Here is a 21,162-nt window from a genome sequence, read left to right on the forward strand (position 1 = left end):
ATAGAGAATGTCATATTGATAGGTCAGGAATATTTGAGAAACTAAAATCTTTGTTTCCTAGACTCTAAATTGATTCAATATCTTCTCCTCTATTCCCCCAGTGAACCACATGTATGCTCCCAAGGGTACCATACCCAGACAATTGGAAATCTCCTCGAACTAGGAAAAGCATTAAGATGTTGAGCTGCCAAAATGATGATGAATATTTACTATGATTATGTATTTTGTGTATTATCCCCAAATATGTTACAAAAAAATCTTAACAGATTTTACTACTTAAAAATTTAAAATTTTAGAATGCTTTTTGCAGATAAAAATTTAATGCTGTAGGATAGAGTTTTATAACAAATATGATAGGAAAAGGAATAAAATCTTATTTTTTATAATCAACAAAATATATAAAGACTTCTTACAAATAAATTTTAAAAACTGCTGGAGAAATAAAATAAGTCACAAGGCATGAATAAATAATTTACAGAATTACAAATGACTGGGAAATGAAAAAAAAAACCTCTCAAACAATTAAAGAAATGTGAAATAAAGCCTAAGTAAGATTATCATCATCCCTCTATCAAATTGTCTGTGGTAAATGGTCTCATAATTTCTCCATTGCTGCAAATGCATGTCACACCTCTCATTGAGAGGTGGCATTTATTTTTTCTTCTTTAGAATCTTGGCTGATCACATGACTTGCTTTGAACAACAAAATGGGGTAGAAGTGATGCTGTGTATCTACTAGGTTAAGATGAATATTGCTGATGTATTGTGTATTTAACTTGATAAAATTTGATAACGTGGTAGTTTAAATTTTTTGTTTAATTTTTTTGAGGTACCTTTATACTGTTTTCCACAATAGTTTCACCAATTTGCAATTCTACCATCAGTATTCAAGGATTTCAATTTCTCTACATCCTCGCCAATCCTTGTTTTCTGTTTTTTGTTTGTTTGTTTGTTTTTAATAGTAGCCATCCTAATGGGTATGAGGTTGTAGCTCATTTTGGTATCGATTTTCATTTCTCTTATAATTAGTGATGTTGAGCATTTCCATATACTTGTTAGCCATTTTTATATCTTTGGAGAAATGTCTATTCAGGTCTTTTATCCAAAAGAATGGAAAGCAAGGTCCTGAAGAGATATTTGTACACCCATAGTCATAGAAGCATTATTCACAATTGACAAGAGATAGAAGAAACCTAAATGTTCATTGATAGATGAATGGATAAACAAACTGTAGAATGTACATACAAAAGGATGTTATTCAGCCTTAAAAAAGAAGGAAATCCTGTCACCCACTACAACACAGATGAACCTTGAAGACATTATGCTAAATGAAATGAACCTGTCATGGGAAGACAAATACTGTATGATTCACTTATTTGAGTTGTCTAAAATAGTCAATTTATAAAAATGAAAAGTAAAATGGTGGTGACCAGAGGTTGAGGGGATGGGGAAATGGGAGTTGTTGATTAACGGTTATAGAGCTTCAGGTTTTCAAGGTGCAAAAGTTCTGGAAATTTGTTGTATAACAATGTGAACATACTTAAAGTTGAACTGTACACTTAAGAATGGTTAAAATGGTAAGTTTTGTGTTATGTGTCATTTACTGCAATTAAAATAAAAAAGAATTGACAAAGTTTTCTCAAAAGCAATCGAACAAAAAAATATAAATTGCACTAAAATAAAATTATAATCTTAGTCCAGGAATTAATAATACAGGCAGAAATTCATAAGAATGTTCATTATAGTATTATTTTTAGTAGTAAATTAGTAATTTGTTATCAAAATATCCAACAACAGAATTAGGGTTGGTCACATAAATTGTGATATAGCTATATGACAGATTATTCCAATGATGTGAAAAAAATGTTTATAGTAAAATGCTGAGTGAATAAAGCATGATTAAAAACTTTATACAATATGATCCAAATATATAAATGCATATATGTATAGCTATTTGTTGTATATATGATATAATCATGCACAGATATATTCTCTAATGTATATAGAAATATGTACATATCATCTGTATTTTATACATTCACGAAACCAGTTTATTGAATAAGCTGGATTTGGTAGGTTGCAAGTATAAACTAACTTTGTTCTTTCACACAACTGCCATTTTCAGATAAACTCTAGAGGCTCATTCTTCCTGTAGCCAAGATGAAATTGTGAACAGATCCTTTAGCTTGTCTAGTCATTTGAAAGATATTAAAAAGTCCAATCCAGGCTATCACCGAAACTTCAATCTCTTATTTAATGTAAGCTTCTCTCCTGGCCCAGTTTAGGAAACTTATGATAGGAAGAAAGGAATTGTTTCACTTTGTTCTTTCATCTTCCTTTCTACTCACTTGGGTGCCTCTCTATCCTGCTGGGTAGAAGAAAAATTAGGGAGGAAAAGAAAGGTCAGAAAAGATCACTTCCATTGTCTCTGGATGTGAAGAATGTTCAAATGCTAGTTCTCCAAGGGTATACAGGTGTTCTCTAAAGACCATCCATCTCCTTGCTCATACACAATCCTACCTTTTTTCCCTGTGCAGATCTCCCTCCTACTTTTTTTCACTCATAAAGATGAGTTGCCTAGTTTCTTACTACTGACTTCTCAGCCTTTACTCCTGGTGGTCTATTTTTATTTTTGATATCTTCTTGGAGGCGACCCCTTTGAGAGTATTGCAGTCACAGTCCATGTGACCAAAAAAAAAAATCCCAAAAAGAAAACACAAAAAAACAGGGGTCTTAGTCTCATTGAACTCTCAAAGTACAAGTAATTCTTAATTGGGGCTTCATTTTTATTTTGCTGCTGCCACTGATGGCTTCTCTCAGCACCTCCTCTTTAGAGGTTCTCTAGGAGTAAATCAAATACTGATACTGTGTCCACTGACCTCCAGAGGACCCTGGCCAGCTATCCAAGTAGTCTCCTTGAATCTTCGTACTTCAATCAAGGTGAGAGTGAAGCACACATCCCGCAGATGTGGGCTGGAATGGAGCATCTGCTCTAAGGCAATTCTCTAACACAGGTGTTCTCAACTTATGTACCGTTGATAGTTGGGCTGGATAAGTCTTTGGTGCGAGGGGCTGCCCTGTGCATTGTGGGATGTTAAGCAGAATCCTAGCTTCTACTCACTAGATGCCAGCAGCACCACTGCCTAATTGTAACAAGCAAAAATATCTCCAGACATTGCCAACTGTCCCTTGGGGGACAAAAATGCCTCCATTTGAGAGCTGCTGACCTAAGGGCATTTTTTTTCTATAAACCTTCCTACTTCCTAACGACTTTACCTTCTCTTGTTTAGAATGAAGATGGGTGGTGGGCTCATGCTGGCAAAAGAATACCCCAGTGCAAATTCTGCATAGATGGTCTAGTACCCTAGAATGTGGGGACACTGGGCACCTTAGAAAATCCAGGCCAACCCTGAGACATAAAGAGCAGTATTTAATATCTTGTCGTTTCACATAAAATAATAAAAGAGACCCAAGTGATAAATAAGAAAGCACATGAAAATATTAATAGGGACTGTCTTTGAATGGTGGCATCAATAACAATTTTCTTCATTATAACTTTAATATTTTATACAATATATTTATAGTTTGTGTAAAAAAATATTTTTTTAAAAATAAGACTGAATAAATCCTATAATTTTCAAAACTTAACTCAAATGCCATCTCCTTTCTAATGCCTTTTCAGATTACCAGGACAGAAATATGTTTTGTCTTCTAGAGCAATGACAGCAGCTAACTTCTTTTGAGCACTATAAGCCTATACATGCATTACTTTATTTGATCTTCGCAGTCACTCCATTAACCAGGGGTATTGTTATTTCTGCTTTTCAGAGATGGAAACTAAGCTTAGAGATGTAAATAAGTTGCCCAACTGGCCCAATACTACAAGCTGGCAAATGACAGAACTGTCATTTAAAGCTGAATCTGTCTCTTCACTTCATTTTTTGCCTCCTACTGTGTTGGTCACTGAGCACCTAGAACTAAATCGTGTTTTAAGTGAATTTAAACATTAATAAGACATTTTTTTTCATCTGCATAGTAGTCTCCAAATAAATTGTAAACAGTTTCTTTTAGAGAATAGACAACTGAGCTTTTATTAAATATCTTCATGGAGAACCACATGGTAGGCAAATTGAAATAGTGCTTAGGTGGAACAAGATGGCGGAGACTGATAAGATATAAAAACATAAGGCTAATCCATAGTTTCCATCATAATTATTTGACCTAGTTTTATAATGACAATGTCATGAGTAATGAAGATTATCAGACATATGAATACTGACATAAAGATATATATTTAAGATGATGATCTGCTATTTAAATACTAGTGTCATTTTTATTCAAGTAAAAGGAGACATAATTAATATATACTATGAAAAAAGACATTGTTAGATATATTAGACTGATTTTAGTACAAAGTTACTATGTAAATTTAGCAAGTACATTGTACCAAACTATCTTAAGTGAATACTCAGTGTAGTAACAATAGCAGAGCCAATGATGATGATTAAAACAGCTGAGGAGGCACAGGGCCCAAGGGGCCCAGGCCAGATCACTAGGTTTGGAGAAACAAGAGTAAGCTGATTCCCGCTTGGTTCCCTATATATGACCAGGCTTGGGTCCTAGTGGCTCAACAACGGACAGAATAGAGTGAACAGATTGCAAGTTTTCAATCTTACAAGTGTGTAGGGCTACTTGAAACATGGACTGATAAATGCCATGGAAGAGTCCTTCCTTTCTATTACTGTGGCCAAATTAGGTACATCTAGTCTTCCTTGGGAAAACTAATAAAAACAATAAGGTTAATGGTAAAGCTCAGAGAGGGAGACTGCCCCAGTGGTACTCAAGAACACCATCCTTGGGCCAACATTGGTATCAACAAGCTTATTAGATATGTAAATTCCTGGTCCCTACCCTAATTAATCAGAATCTTTGGAGCTGGGACTCAAGAATTTGCATTTTCACCCATTCTCCAGGTGATTTTTATGCATGCTAAAGTTTGAGAGGCACTGATCTATACCACCCCCACTACATTTGCCACCTCACAACAGAAGTCTCTTCAAGAATTCACTGAAAATGAAAGTTTGTAACTTTGTGATTTGGAAGACAGTAAACACTAGCTATATGTGGCTATTGAAACGTAATTGATCCAAATAAGGATGTGCCATTAAGTGTAAATACTGGACTTCTAAGACTGAGTGTGACAAGGAGTAAAAAATACCTCATTAATTTTTTTTTTTATTGAGTACATGTTGAGATGATAACATTTCATATATATGGGTTAAATATAATGTATTATTAGTTTCACCTCTATCTTTTTACTTTTTAAAAAGTCTACTAGGACATTTAAACCTCCATATGTGGCTTTCATTATAGTTCTATTGGATGGCATTGTTCTAACCAAAGGATGATTTTTTTTCCCTAAGTTACATTTTCTAGTTCTAAACTAGCCAGAGCTTATTTGAAATAAGAGCAGAGAAAAAACAGGATTTGTTTCATGTTAATATGTGCCAGACCTTGTACTTAGCATTTTGCCTAGATTATCTCATTTAAAGGACACAATAATTTCATGAGGTAGATATTATTTTATCCCCATTTTAATGATAAGGAAACTGAAGCTCAGAGAGTTTAAATAACTTGCTCAATGCTACTAGGTGATATGTGATGAGCCAGACTTAATTCAGATCTATCTGACCCCAAAGAACATGCTTTTATATATTTCCCTGTACTTCTTCTCTTTGATATTCAATGTACTGGAAAAAAATGTTATTTTTAATGACATTTCTTTACATTAAAATAATTGCATTATTCAAGTCTGTATCAAGTAGAAAAAGATCATTATAAAAAAATAATGACAGAATCAAATTCATGTGTCATGTGTGAATTTATAGATATTTAAGATGTAAAGCCATTCAGGAAGCTTGACACAATCTTCCTCAGCTTTGAATCTTTCAGTTGCTCCCCATAATAACTCTTATGGCTGGTCGTATGGCTAAGAAAACTCTCTAAACTCAGTTGGCATTCTCTGGATCAGAAACAAATCAAGAAAAATCAGCAACTTCGTAACGTGAACTCACTCCATGTTATGTCCTACCAGCTTCAAGGCCTTGAGGGGTCACGGATAGGTTATTAAAAGTAGGGTGAATTCTTTTAGAGACAATTTTATTTGCCAGAAGATTTGTTAATCCATGATGAAAAATATATTTTTTGAAATGTAAGGCAGATATATCATCAGTCTTTCTTTTAGTGCCTGACAGAGGTGCCAAAAAGCTTACCACCAACCTATCACTCATTCTAACTGTTCTGTTAATACTTATTATTGTTGGTAGAAAACATTACTAGAGTAACTCCCAAAATCAGGGGGATGCAGAGCAATAGAGATGTCTAACAATAACCAACAACCTGTTTGGATAGTTCTTATAGATGAGTAGAGTGTGCTCTCCATCATCTATGACATGGTCTAATGAAAAATCAGAATATGAAGCCAGGTACTGAAGGGCAGATGGAAGGACAATAATAGATGCAATGGCTCTAATTACAGTGGTTTATGTCATGGCACCTAACTCTCTAAGCCTCTTCATCAACTGGAATGAACTTGATTTCTTATCAAGAGCAACACTTATTCTTATTAGTTCCATATTAAACATATTTGGTTAATAATAGTGTCAATAAAAATTGATGTTCTGAGAGTTTGTTGTCCATAATCAACTTGAGTTGACCACAGCCAATTAGTTTCAAGCTATTTAAAACTTTGATGGTGATCTGCAGACATTGGAGAATGTTCCCAGTGGCTTTTGGATCAAGTCTCCTGTGGGTTTTAGAGCCAACTGGACCCTTTCCACCAATTATGTCATTAAGGAGATCTACATGTAGACAACAGAATTCTATCAATCAAAATTAGGATAGTGGTTGTCTTCTTCACAATGTTTGTTGTTTCCAACGTTAGTTACAATCCCAGACTTCTCAGGTTCTGAGTTCATGGAAAAGACATTTATAACAAACAAACAAACAAAGCTACTACTTTGCTTATGAGGTCTTCGATTTACATACATTGCCATTACCATCATCCATCAATAAAACAGGTTCAATCTCTCCAAAATCAATAGAGGTCAACTTGAAGAATATAATCCTTAAAGTTGCAGTAAAGGCTGATTACTATTTATTTATTTTTTTTTTGGATGACTGCTAGTTGCGGGTTGGGGTGGGAAATGACAGTAGTTACATGCACATAAAGCATTTTTGCAGCTTATCCTCAGGTGACTTCTTGGAAGTTCCTGCCTGTGTACTTTTATGAGCTATTTTTTTTTTTCATCAAGTCCTTAAGAAAGCCAAATTCCAACTGTCACTTAGAGTTCCCAGAGCTTGAATGCGCCAACTCCTATATTTTCATAACTCACTCAGATTCTCATCCAATATAAAATGCAAAGGACTAATGGCTAATGACAGTTTTTCCACCTGGTAAATACTAGTTTTCACTTGCTTGAAAAGATCAAGATGAAGAGGGAACAAAGCCTTCCTCTTGATAGCAGAAACTCAAGGAAATGTGACTCCCCTAGTCTAGCCAGAGGTAAAAAGCATCAGCATAGCTCTAGCCTTAGATCCAAATTAAAACCATCAGCTCAGCCTGACTGTTATGTGGCCATAACATTTCACCACATTAAATGTGTGATAACTGTGCATGGGCAGGTAATATAATCTGACAGTGTTTGCTGTCACCATGGAGCTGTCATGTCTGAATTGTTTTCTCAATCCCAGAGAGTCGGTGTCCATCATGAGTCTTCATTCTAGCCTAAATTCATTATAATGGTAATAATATATGCAGTGATGGAAGAATCTAAAGCAGGGAAACAAATTAATATTTACTGAGTACTCACTATGTATCTGTGGTAAACAAATCCTAAGGTGACCCCCACTGATTTTCCACTTCTGAATCCATTCTTTTGTATAATCTCCGTCCCTTGAGTGTGTGTAGGACCTGGAACTTGCTGTTAAACAATAGAATATGTCAAAAGTGATGGATGTCATGCCCTTGATTAGGTTACATTATATGGCAAAGATGATAGGCTATCATTCCTGTGATTACATTATGTTACATGAGATTCCTTCTTAGGAGAGATACTCCTTGATGAAGTAAACAGCCATATTGAGGGACCCCATGTGGCAAAAAGAAAAAAAAAAGAAGTAAAGAAAAACTGTAGTGGCCTCTAGAACCTGAGTATATTCTCCAATTGACAGCCTGAAAAAAGCCAGAGCATGTCATCACATAGCCACAAGCAAATGAATCCTGCCAATAACCGGAATAAACTTAGAAGCAGATTCCTTCTCCAGATTAAAATGCAGCCTGACTGACAACTTGACCTCAATCCTGTGAGATCCTGAGCAGAGAAACACTAAAAGCTGTGCCTGGATTTCTTACCCATGGAAACTGTGAGATAACAAATGTGTGTATTATTTTCAGCTGCTGTATTTGTGGTAATTTATTATGGCAGCAGTGGAAAACTAATGCATGGCCATAAACTATGTTTCTGTTCTACAGTCTCTATCATGTTTTATCACCTCAATAACCTTAGGAACCATGATAACTAGGTAGAGCATAAAGTTTAAAAGTTCTTGCCCTTCTCTTAAGAAAATAGCCACACAAATTTTCAGGGTCTTTGCCCAGGAAATGGGGGAAACCTCCCTTACTATCTTGCATCTAATACCTAACTGGTCATGCATAAGTTATTAGAGCCAATCATCTTTGAAATGGCTTGATACAGATTCTGCCCAAGAGGATATTAATAGATGCCACCAGTGCCCTGCCATATCCCTCCCCACTCATCATGCATATTTACCAAACAACGTCCTGCTGTCAACAAGTACATGTGACTCTCTAGCAGAGAACTCTCTATGGTATGCACAGTTCATGGGTGGGGAATGCCAAAAATTCTGGGGAATTAATGTCTCTGGGAACATCCCTTAGCCAATGGCGGATGGAGTTGGAAGATAAAGGCTCCAGCTTCCTTTGCCCTCAAAGTGCAGCCATTCTAAGGAGTTTTTTGTTTGTTTGTTTGTTTGTTTGTTTACATCATTTCCTAGAAGTCCTCAGTGGGACTGAGACCCTTGTGCGCCCAATAATAATCTACTTCTTAACATACCCCATAATGTTAAGAGCTGTTTCCAGCTCCTACCAGTGGTTCCTGAAATCTTCCCTCCAAAGAAATGGTTTGAACTAATTCCTTTTCTCAGAGTCTGCTTCTTAGTGAACTTAACCAAAGAGGTAGGAGCACTTCAGATTAGTTGGAAATTTGGTAGAAACCCAATCAAGAAGGACAAAAACAAGCATAAAGATTGTCTCAAAGAGCGCTCTTACAAATGTTCTAGGCAATATGCATGAAAAAAAAAAAAATAAAACTGACCAGAAACTATGGATTCTATTGGTCAGACTCAGTGTTTACTAGCCAAGCTTTGACAATTAATTTGACCCCAAAGATTTTAATACTGGGAAGGCAGTGTGTTGGATGGTGAACACTGACATTCTCCCACTGGCTAGATATCTCCCTTATCGTGAAATCACATGCGAGCATTCCAATTTATACACCAATCTCTTGAGTTTGGTGAGTATGAGTCAATTTCAAAAGTCCTGTCAACTCTGGCAGCAATTGCTGATCAGAGTCCAGAACTACCACCCCAGAAGTCTGTCTGGGTAGGCAGGCAGATTCTTTTGATATATTTTTCACTTGTTTGAACAATTCTTATTATGTAATCAAAACCATGCACTAATTCTTCGGGAAATACAAGCCTTTCCTGGCATCAAATTCTAAAAAAAAAATTCATTATTTATAAGTGGCACTAGATAACACAACGGTCAATCTCAAACTTCCATAAAATCTGAGAATTACATATTCAACTACAGTACAGAGAAAGTATTTCAGTTGGGGCAAAGCTAAGGAGGTCATGGAACTTGACCTTAAACTAGAAGCAGTGAGTCTCAACCAGGTTCCAAAAGCCCCCATGGGACCTCAGTAGCTTTTACAAGTGTTCCTTTACCACACATCGCTTGTAGACTGAATAAACAGATCTTAAACAAATACGTATGGCTGTTTTTACAGGTATAGGTAGATGTTTTTGATCATCGTGCTTTTGACTTCATGGTGATGGTTAGTGGTTTTGATGACCACTTTGTGTTTTCTCAATCTATGGTTACTAAATAAAACTACCGACATTTAGGAAGGCCTTTTTTTGGCTAATAAGGAATCCTCTTATATTAAAAGATTAAGAGCCACTATTTAGACAGCCAAATGGGCAGTAGGTCCTTTTGAATATGTTCCATAAAAATTCATCTTCTTAACTGGTTTTCGAAAGGTGAGACAGAGGAAGCAATAAGTTCAATGTTATCTTCTCTAATGGCCCTGAATTTAGAGGTTCTGAATTTTTGCCTAAATTGTATCCCTGTGCTAGGGGGCAAGGTTGACTTTATTTTATGAAAATGTATAAATCTAACTGATGTTTTTCTCTGAGTGGAATCTATTTTATGATCTGTGCAGGTAGTGTTAGTATATAGGAAAGGAAGAACAGTGGTTCTACCTGAAGATCAGCCCAAGATGCTGGTCAAGACAGAGTAATTTCCTCATAAGATATGGGAAAAGACAGATCAACTCCCTGAGGCAGCCTTGGTTCCATGCTAGTGTCTCCAGGAGATTTCTCTGGGGTTCTAGAGCTTGTGTACTCAACAAAAATCTAGTTCTCTCAGCCCACAGGTGTAAACCTGTATCCAGAGTTCGCTGGACTCTTTTCTCATTATTATAGTGCTTCACACCTTCATAGGTGTTTTCTCTTGATCCTTTTTGCAGTCCTGTGAGGTGGGAAGGATAGAATTATCCCATTTCACAGATAAGCACCCTGTTTCGCGGAGACTGCCTTTTTCAGGACCACTTAGCTAACATGTAGAAGAAGCATGACTAAGACCCAACCCTTCTTAAACCAATCTAGAGGACAATTTCGGTCAAACATAAACTAGTGTAGTTGCCTTATAAAAATCACAGAATCTGTCTGTAAATTTATATTCATATTGTTTTTATATACCTTTAAAACAGCACACATATCACACAAAATGTCATATTCCACAAGATACATTTGGAAATCCAGGAGTTAAAAATAGAAAAGTATATTTAATATTAAAGTATTTAATATTAAAAATAGTCAATATTTAAGTTATCATTATTTAGTATAATTTTGAATATTTTACTCTGCATAAAATACTTTATGTGGATTAACCCAATTTACCAGCACTGAGGCGTTTATCTCACTTTTAAGATTGGAGAACAGGCTCAGAGTCAAGTGGCTTATCTGGGGTCACTCTGCTAAAACACTGTAAATAGGAGGATTTGACATTAGCCTGGCTGCCATTTTCTCTTATTCTACAGTTCCTCTCTGATGGTTAAATATTTTCCTCAAGAAAACCTATGTTTTTCTTGGTTCATTATTTATCCTTTGCCCCCTATCACCTAGAGCAAAATGTTTAAGACTCTCCACTTTCAGTTCATTTCACCATGTCCCCTTGAAACAATGTGAATTGTCTCAGTGGATGGCAGACAAAGGGGAGTCGAGGCTGGACTAATTTATCAGGTCTTTCTCTCTTACCCACTAAATATCTCATTACTGTTGACCAGCCGGATGTCAGCATGTCACATATTGTTCTGAGAGCAGAGGAAGAGCCCCTCTGGTCGGCAGATAATCAAGAAACAGTGTTATGAGAGTTGACATCTTATGAATAATTATTTTAAAAATCTGTTCCTTCAAGCCCAGACAGGCAAGTTGGTTTTACCAAGTTGCTCAGTCGAACTATGATGAGAACATCAGTTAAACAAGGTGCCAGTGCCTGTCTGTCTGTCTGTCTGTATGTATGTATGTATGTATGTATGTATATAAGTAAATTTATTGAAGATTATATTATCAGAGTGTATGGTCAAAAGAGTACAAGGCAGATAACTCATATGTAATGCAAGCAACTCTTGAACTTCTCTGGAAAGTCCTCTTAGAATTGTTGGACTCCAATTCTTTTTCTGTTTTATATAAGTGTCTGTTGGTATCAAATTTTTGTTGCTGGGATGTTAAATGGTAGAAAGTTGATAGTCACTACAAATGTGAACACAATAAAATTTTAAGCTCATTATAACTTTGAGGGATGCCTACCTAAATTTTATGATAGATGAGTTTGAGAGTGGGGCTAGCTAATGACTTGCAAAAAATATGATCTTAAAGACCACTATGCACACGAAGTTGTCAAGGTGAAGAAGGGGTGTGTGCATGCTCCACTGCCCTCAGGAAACTGACGTAAGCTCTTGTCCTGGTGGTGCCACATGATGACTTTAGACAGACTCTTCATCCTCCAAAAGCTACTTCACAGGGTTGTTGGTTGAATTAAAATGCATATTTCAATTTGCTGGAAACTAATAACTTCATTCAGTGTGTGATACACAATTAATTTAGGGACAATTTGGGGAGACAATAAAAATAGCACCACATAAAATGTACATATTGACTGTACTAATCTTTATTTCAGAAAAAAAACCTTGAAAAATGTCAACAATAAAGCTCTAATACAACATTTCTCAGTGAGTGTCCTGAAGTCTGCTTACACAGGCATGTTCCTGGATTCCACCACAGCGCTGGGGAAGCAGGGGTGGGTGGGACTGGAATCTTCTCAAGAGCCTGCTCAAGCACAGTCTAAACCCACCTCCAGCACCTAGAACTTGGGACAAATTCTATCGCCTCCAAACATATTTTATAAAGATGGTTTTAGTACCCAATAACCATAAAAGAGAAAAATCCACAACATACATACACTATACAGGAGTATATAGAAGGTGAGTGGCTCACTGCTTTGCTCTTAGCCTGGGGTAATGATTCATGAGTCTTAGCTAGGAGAATACTTCCTTGCATTCCTCCAGGATGGCTACAGGGGCAGGACAATCAGGCCTGAAAGTTAGGACACATCTCTTAACAACTCCATGATCCTAGCATTTTTATCTTTCTTGAACCTCAGTTTCCTCTTTTGTCATGCGAATGTTATTTGATCCCCATAACATGGTACTGAGGAAGCAGGAAACTGAGGAGCTCTCTCTCTTAAAGAGCTGAGTGACTCCCCCAGGGTCACAGATAGAGAATGGCAGAAGAAGGGCTGCAACCTGAGGTTTTGGCCTATGATCCCAGTGCTGTGTCCTATGCATAATCACAGTCTGTACATATGTATGACAGGTTTTCTTTGGAGGTTAAGAGGAGAGATTTCTAGGTCTAAGGTGACCAACTGTCCTGGTTTACCTGAGAGTAAGGGAAGCCTATGATGTGAGACTTACAGATTTAAAACTAGGAAAATCCTGAGTAAACTAGATTGAAGTGGTCACTGCAGTAAGGTCATCATTTTTTGCAGTCATTCTTAACTTTGAATACAGAATAAAATTACCTGGATAGCTTAAAAATGGTGATTCTCATGAGGATCATCAAATCTGAATTTTTAGGTGTATTTATAGTACTTTGATTTTCAAAATCTCTAAAGTTTATTTGAATGGATAGTAAAGACTGAGAACATAACACTGGTTTAAAATACAATATTAATGACTTTGTTTTTCAGCAGATTACACAAAAAGGATAAGCTTACATAATTCTCCAACAATAAAGATGGAGAGAGTAGCTCAACCAAGCCTTACTGAAAGGCATATCAGAGAAGGTTAGTTTCCTCAAGGATGTAACAGCTGGAATGAGCCCTCAATTGACTAACCCAACCAATGGTAGTGCCATGGGAACTCCAAGGACCACAGTGCCAGCTACAGCCACAGGCCATGTGTGGGGAGACAGATGCTGCTCTGGAAAACCATTTTCCATAGGTTGGCATCCAGTCCCCTTGGCTCATCTCAAGGAAGAGGCAGAGCATGGCCAATATGGTGTGATGAAAACAACTCTCTGCAGGTGGGAGTTTTCTTCTAACTAATGAATAAAATAAGCACCTTCTGACAAGTTTAGTGGAGTCTGACTTTTTTCCTTTAAGAATTAAAGATTTTGTAAAGCCTCAAAGGAAAATCTTATAAGAAAAGTAGAACCATTTCTGAATTATGTATCGAATGAAACAGGCACTATCACTTAATGATTACGATGTCCTATTTGCTTTGTTTTTCCTGGTCCTGTGGCATTCTGTATTATCAGCTGTCCTCTGAGAACAGAGCAAAGTTGTACTTTTGTGAACAGCAGAAAGTTGAGAATAACATCTTATCTATGTATTTAAAAAGTGCACATGTGTTAACTAGTACCTATACTATGACATGATTCGCCCAGAGCAAGTTACAATGGCCAAAAATGCCACTCAAAGCAGAATTTGAATTAATCTGTATATCATTACTTAGATCATTGTTTTTTTAAATTGTAAGTCAATAGCATTAAATATAATTTTGAGCAAAAAATTTTACTATTCCCAACAATTATTTTGATTTTTGTGTTTCCACATCTATCTTATTTTCAAATGACAGTATCAATAAGAAGATAAAAAGAAACCAGAATTTAACACTTATTAAACAACACTAGAGTGGGAAGACTTTAAGTGCTTTAGAAAAAATTTAAATCTCTGTGAATGTACTCTGCGTGTGTGTGCATGCACATGTGTGTATGTGTGTGTATTTAGATATGGTCCAGTGGCACTTAGAATCTTACCCCAATTCTGTTTCATGTGCTTTCCCATACTTCAGAGTTTGCAAGATAAAAATGGACATTTCTCAGGCTCCTTTGCAGCTAGAGTGATAGATTCAAATTAGAGTCACTCATAAATAAATTCCTTTGAACATCTGGAGGCAGAAGTGAGGCAGATCCTGCATTTGGCTATTCATTTTTGTTTTTAGGTGTAGAAATGTGAGGTATCTGAAGCTACATTCCAGTGTCTAATCCCCACCTTTGTGGTTGTCAGGAGACATCTGTGTTGCAATGCTGGTGGCTTCTTAATCCTTGGGTCTCAGCTGCAGATGTGGTAAAAACTTTAAAGGACCAGTTCTGTGATATTTCAGGAGTTATTCACAAAGGTCCCACCTAGAAGTTATCCCTAAACAACTTCCAGGAATTTCATAAACAATTAATTCCCCATGTAGAATCTTTTTCTGTTTAAAATATCTAAAGTGGTTTGTTTCCTGCACTGAATTGTGCTTGGTACAAACTGGAAAAATGTTTTCAGGAAATAAAAGAATAGGGTTTATATATTTACTATAAGAAGTGTTGATAAGAAAAAGAAAAGACCCCAAAATAGAAAAATGACAAATATTTAACAAAATGAACAACTAATCAACACATGAAGAAATGGAAAGCGCCTGAAATGGATCTCTTTTTAGGACTTGTCCTATGGCAACTCACCCAAACCACTGTGGCAAAAGCAGCCACACACACGATGGGATCCCACTTTGTTGGCCACAAATGATAGTTGCCTTATAAGTCCCTTCTTCGGAAATTGGACATTGGTAATGAAATCTCTGATATTTTTTTCAGGTAGCTGGAAAGAAGACATGTAAAACTTTTGCCTGTGGACTGAGATATGGAGAAAGATGATTCATAATGGGAAAGGAAATTAAGCAAAGGAACAAAGAAACTGAAATTAAGCAAAGGAACAAAATTCTAAGTGCCACTGGACCATGTCTAAATACACGCACAGGTAAAACTTTTGCCTGTGAACTAAGATATGGAGAAAGATGATTCATAATAGGAAAGGAAATTAAGCAAAGGAACAAAGAAACTGAAAGAAGCAGAGATAAGAATGAAGGCGGGAAGGAGGAAGAGAGAGGGGGTGGGGGGAGAGATTCCTTGGTTTCAGTTTGCAGCTGAGGTTCAAGAATAAATTTCCAGTTTTGCTTAAGTTTAATACATTTTAGCTACTTGCAAATAACAATAATTCTAATTAATGTCTTTACAATAACAGAAAATAGACTCAAAGATCACCCACATCCATTCAACTAATATTTTGGGGGCCTCTTGTGCACAGAAATTTAGGGAAAGGGCTTTGAATGAAACCAAGCATTTATCTTCACAGAGCTTATGGTTGAATAAGGAAATAGCTACTGTGAAAGTAATTATAAGGAAGTACAGATTTCCTTATAAGAAAGTACAGGTTTCCTTAAGAGTATACACCAAGATTGATGTATTCTTGCTAAGTCATTTAGAATACAGAATTACCCGAAATAATCGTGTATTCATTTGTGGTTGAGGAAGTCTCTTCCACATGTCTATGATGCTTTTTTCCTCTCTTCAGGCAGAACACCCTTTTTATTACTTATGATCCAATATTTAAAGTAAAAAAATCCTTGCGGAAGGATTGAGAACCTAACAGCAGAACCTGAGACTCAAAGTATGACTTTAGGTGAATCACAGGTTAACATTCTCACACTTTGAGTGGTGTTTTGTTCCTGGTTATAGATGAGCATCTTTCCTCCCAGAGACAAACATTAAGCAACTTGAAAGGCTGAAGCCAGAAGCATGTGGACGCTGAAAACCTATATATACAGTTCATATATATGTGTGTGTATATGTATGTGTATACACACACACACATATATGATAGGTATGTATGTATGATATATGTGTTTGTATGTATGTATATATAAGATTTCTCTTGCATAGTTACATTCGATTCCAAAATCTACATGTGGAGATATGTATTATCATTTTCTTGCATCAGATCTCAGCATGGCAACATCTTTTTGGGTATTGTAAAGACGCTAGAGGACCTCCTGTGATTCCTGGGCCCAACTACCAGCTGACTAACACATTGACTTGTAATGAGCTGAGGACTCTAATACCGGGACAATGTTCGTCCAAGAGAAATGCAACTGGAATCAGAAAGGCTGAGTTCAGATGGCATCCTGACTCTGATATTTCCAAGTTGTATGACCTTCTAGTGCCTATTTACTTATCTGCAAAACTGTTTTCTGACTCTACCTTGTGGTTCTCTGTTGATCAAGAGCCCACCAAAAGGAGAATAAAAATGCAAAAGCACAAGAGAAGACAGAAAGAGAGCATTTGTGCAGTAACTGCACTGCTTACAGACTACAAGTTGGTGTGAAACCCTGAACTAGAGGGAGCGGAAGATGAGCCAGTCTCAGCTCACACCAATAAACATGTTATAGCCAGAGGATGCTTCACCCTGGTTAAATATCAGATGAATTAAAGGCCTTTGCCAGGAGCTGTGGAGAATGTCACTGGGATGCTGTCTGATTGCTCAATGAGTGCTATGAGTGAAAAGTGTCGGCTCCTAAGGGAAGGTCAGCTACATTTCCAATGGTTCAACTGCAGGGTTTGGCTGGAGGCATGCACAGACACTCAGGTGCTGGAAAATGTCTCTTCCTTGCAATGTGCACTGGGACAGGCCAACTTCATGCTGTCAGATGAAGTGCAGCATAGATGGGTCATGATGGACAAAAGGCAGCAAAACCTGGGTCAGGAAAAGGGCTCTGGGGAGCAGAAGAGTGAGCCTAGATTGGGACTTCTTTTTCTTTTTTAAAGAGAGGGTTGATTGTCCTGTCACTCTAATAAATCAATGGATAAAATTTAAGTCCACTAAATTAGAACTTCTCACTTAAATGGGCATATGAATTACCTGGAGATTTCGTTAAAATGATTCTGATTCAGCAGGTGTGGGACGAGGCCTGAAGTTCTGCCTTCCAACAATCTTCCAGATGATGACCTTCTGGTCCATGTGGTCCTGCTGGTCCATGAACCACACTTTGAGAAGCAGGATACTAAATAAACTTTTTGTATGAACATCTCATGGCACCCATATTTCTCTTGGCATTTTTATATTCTATCGACTTTTGTATTTACTTTTATTTTTGAGTTTGAGTATGTGTTACGTTTGCTTATTTTTAAACAGCTTTATTGAGATTTAATTTACATGTCATTTAATGCATCCTTTCATAGTGTACAATTCAGTGGGTTTTAGGATATCCACAAAGTTGTGCAACCTCACTACTATCTAATTTTAGAACATTTTCATCACCCCAAGAAGAAAGTTATGATGGTTAATTTTATGTGTCAACTTGAGAGGGACACAGGGTATATAGATATTCAGTCAAACACTGTTCTGGGTGTGCCTGTGAGAGTGTTTTGGATGAGATTAATATTTATGTCAATAGACTGCGTAAAACAGATTGCAGGCCCTAATGTGAGTGAGACTCTTCCAATCACTTAAAAGACTGCAACATCTGCTCCTCTTGCGTCTCAAGCCTGTCAACATTCAGACTGGACCTACACCATGAGCTCTCCTGGATCTTGGCTTGTTGACTCACCCTGCAGATCTTGGGACTTGTCAGCCTTCATAGTTACATAAGACAATTAATTTTATATACAGATTATATATATACATATATCAACCACCAATCTACTTTCTTCCTCTATGGACTTGCCTGTTCTGGAGATTTCATGTAAATGGAATGGAATCATAAAACACGTGGCTTTTTGGGATTGCCTTCTTTAAGTTTCACCCACGTTATGGAATGTATCATATACTGCCCACTCTTTGCAGCCATTTCCAATCTGCTTTGGATCTCATCAGTGGCCCAGGCAGAGGAACAGGCATTGTTAATTCCAGCACCAAGAACAATGTCTGGGACTTATTTAGTGTTAAACGAGTGAATGAATGAAAATGTCTGCTGAGCTAGAGATACTAAAGAGCAATTTAAAGGGATATAGACAGAGAGAGGTGAGCAAGGGGTTTTTGTACGTGTATAGGGAGTGGTAGGGGCAAGATGACTGTGGTTGTTTTAACGACTACCAAGTTGCTATCAAGTGGTGGTAAGAAGCATGATTAAGTGGCTTTCCAGGGAACACATGAACCCAGTTGTCATCTGACCCTTTTCCTGAGCTCGTTTTTCAGAGCAACTGGCTTAACTTCTAAGCTTTTCTAAGATGGTCAATTTATGCACTTCAAGTTAAATTACACATTGATTATGGGAGTTTTTTTTTTTTCAGCTTTAAGGACCTGCCATGACAATCTTAGGAAATATGGAATGAATGACATAAAAATCATTCTGAAAAATAAGGTCACTTTTAAAAAAATTCAATTATATACAGCAAACATCGACTGTACACTCACTGTTACATAAAGTATTGTGGCTATAAGGATGAAGAAGACAGATCCTTCTTTTATGGAGTTTGCATTCTAATCTGTGGTTATTACTTTTTGAACGCCCTTTCAAACATTTCAAACAAATAGAAATGATTTATTTGTATCTGATAGATAAAATCTTTCGAATTGTGGTTTAAATCCCCATATTCATAATTTTTCCTCAGGAAGCTATAGAAATCTAACTAATGTTATTTTACTTTTAGAGAAGCACTAAATATAAGGATTACAATACTAAAACTTAAGCAGGACTTCTGAGTCCAAACTCTACCTGCCTTTACTTGTGTCCCTTTCCACCTTTTCCTCCACCTCCAGTAAGGGTGCCATTTCTATATGCAATTATGTCATTCATCAGCTAAAACTCCTCCATGACCACGTGACTTTATCGTAGTCACTTCTTCGTTTATGCAGTGGTAGCAAAACCAACCAGTTATATGTTACTCACAAGAGAGGCACTAGAAACAAAATGACTCAGAAAGTTTCAAAATAAAGAGAACAGAAATACACTCTGAAATACTAACAATGGACACAGGTTTGCAATATTAAAAACAGACTAAATAAAATTCAAGTAAAAAAATGTAATTTAAAGGAGGATTTTATATTGATAAAGGGGTGAATACATGAAAAATTATCACACAAAGTTTTAAGTTCCTACTAACACAACAAGCAAAAGAAATTTATAATTTTACGGGCAAATTAATAAAACCACAAGCATAATGGGGACCAATAAATTACCTCTTTCAAAATTCAACCAATGAAGGTGAGATGTAAAGAGATCATGAATATTAATGGAATAATTAATTTTAGACATATGATATATAAGATGTATATGCATCTGACAAAAGCAAATACACATCATTTTTAAATATCCATGGAACAATGGAAAACTTGACAATGCATGAACAACAAAGAATAATCACAATAAATCCTCAAAGCAGAAATTATATATATCATAGTCTGATTGAGTTTCAATAAAATTAGAAACAAGAAAATAAAAACCAAAAAAAGATCAATTCACTTTAAAATTGAAACCTAGAATAGTCTAGTGATTCAAGTAAATGAGATTTTTAGAAATAATAATGAGTAAGCCATACAAAAAATATGTTTTGTGTCTTCTTATTTTATGCATAATACAATCCATAGTCTTCAATCTCATTTATTAGAAAGTAAAAAGAAAAGTGACTACATGGCATTTGGTACCAGTATACATTCTATCTACCCAAACCAAACATCTACAGACAATAGTTTAAATTATTATCCAAGTGTCTACAGACAATGACGTATAGAAATGGTATGCAATTTACCCCAGAACCTCCAACAAGGTTGGTATTAAATGACACTAGGAAGTGTAGAATGTGTGACAGAGTCATGGGGCTGACCTGGAAGATAGCTTGAAAGTCTCTACACAGAGCAACTAGACACTTAGGTTCTTCTCCACTATGGGGCCAAACAACTGGCTCACTACAGCTACCCACATGACATCGAAGGTACATACTCCAAGGATTTGAACCAGTGAAGCCTAAGTCTTGAGAACAACAGAACAGTATAGAATAAGAGAGCCGGGGAGAAGAATGGGACCAAGAACAGGAAGACAGATTTCCTGATTTCCTGATACTGCTCTTCAGAATGCCAGAGGCCAGAAAAATGGTTAACTCTAGTCTGGACTGAAAACTAAAGATACTAACATTTGAGGGTCCTTCAATAAAAATGGCATTTTGTACTCCCTAGACCATTCAACTAACTTGCCTGTAGACACAGAACTTCTAATCATTTTAATGTCTAAATCTTAAATATGATGGGAAACCCAATGATCTTTAAATATTTTAGGAAATTCACCTAAATGAAGAGGAAATACACTAAAACACAGAGAAAATTATCCCCAAATAATTATAGAAGTATCAGAAAAAAATTTCAAAATAACCATTATAACCTGAGGGATAAAACAACGTATTGATAAATAGTGAAAAGGTATAAATAGCAGATAAGAAAGATCTCTTGGCAATAGAGAACATGCAATTTGAAGTTTTAAATTTGGTAGA

General features: G+C 36.4%; 2 long non-coding RNA genes across 7 annotated transcripts in view; both read left to right on the forward strand.

Moving 5' to 3' along the window:
• Positions 1 to 20,875, forward strand: part of LOC107513187 — a 28,872-nt gene extending 7,997 nt beyond the window's left edge. For 4 of the 6 annotated variants that reach the window (XR_004950517.1, XR_001597484.2, XR_004950519.1 and 1 more), the window contains 2 exons: positions 15,499 to 16,564; positions 16,682 to 20,875. This is a non-coding gene — a long non-coding RNA (uncharacterized LOC107513187). The remainder of the gene's footprint in view (positions 1 to 15,498; positions 16,565 to 16,681) is intronic. The other 2 variants (XR_004950520.1, XR_004950518.1) reach the window with 2 other exon arrangements.
• On the forward strand, positions 1,276 to 11,847 carry LOC118601691. Its single transcript, XR_004950521.1, has 2 exons — positions 1,276 to 3,014; positions 3,683 to 11,847. It is a non-coding gene; the product is annotated as an uncharacterized LOC118601691 (long non-coding RNA).
• Positions 20,876 to 21,162: the final 287 nt, after the last annotated feature.

Source organism: Rousettus aegyptiacus, unplaced genomic scaffold, assembly GCF_014176215.1.
Source record: "Rousettus aegyptiacus isolate mRouAeg1 unplaced genomic scaffold, mRouAeg1.p scaffold_m13_p_4, whole genome shotgun sequence".
In the NCBI taxonomy this organism is placed as follows: domain Eukaryota; kingdom Metazoa; phylum Chordata; class Mammalia; order Chiroptera; family Pteropodidae; genus Rousettus; species Rousettus aegyptiacus.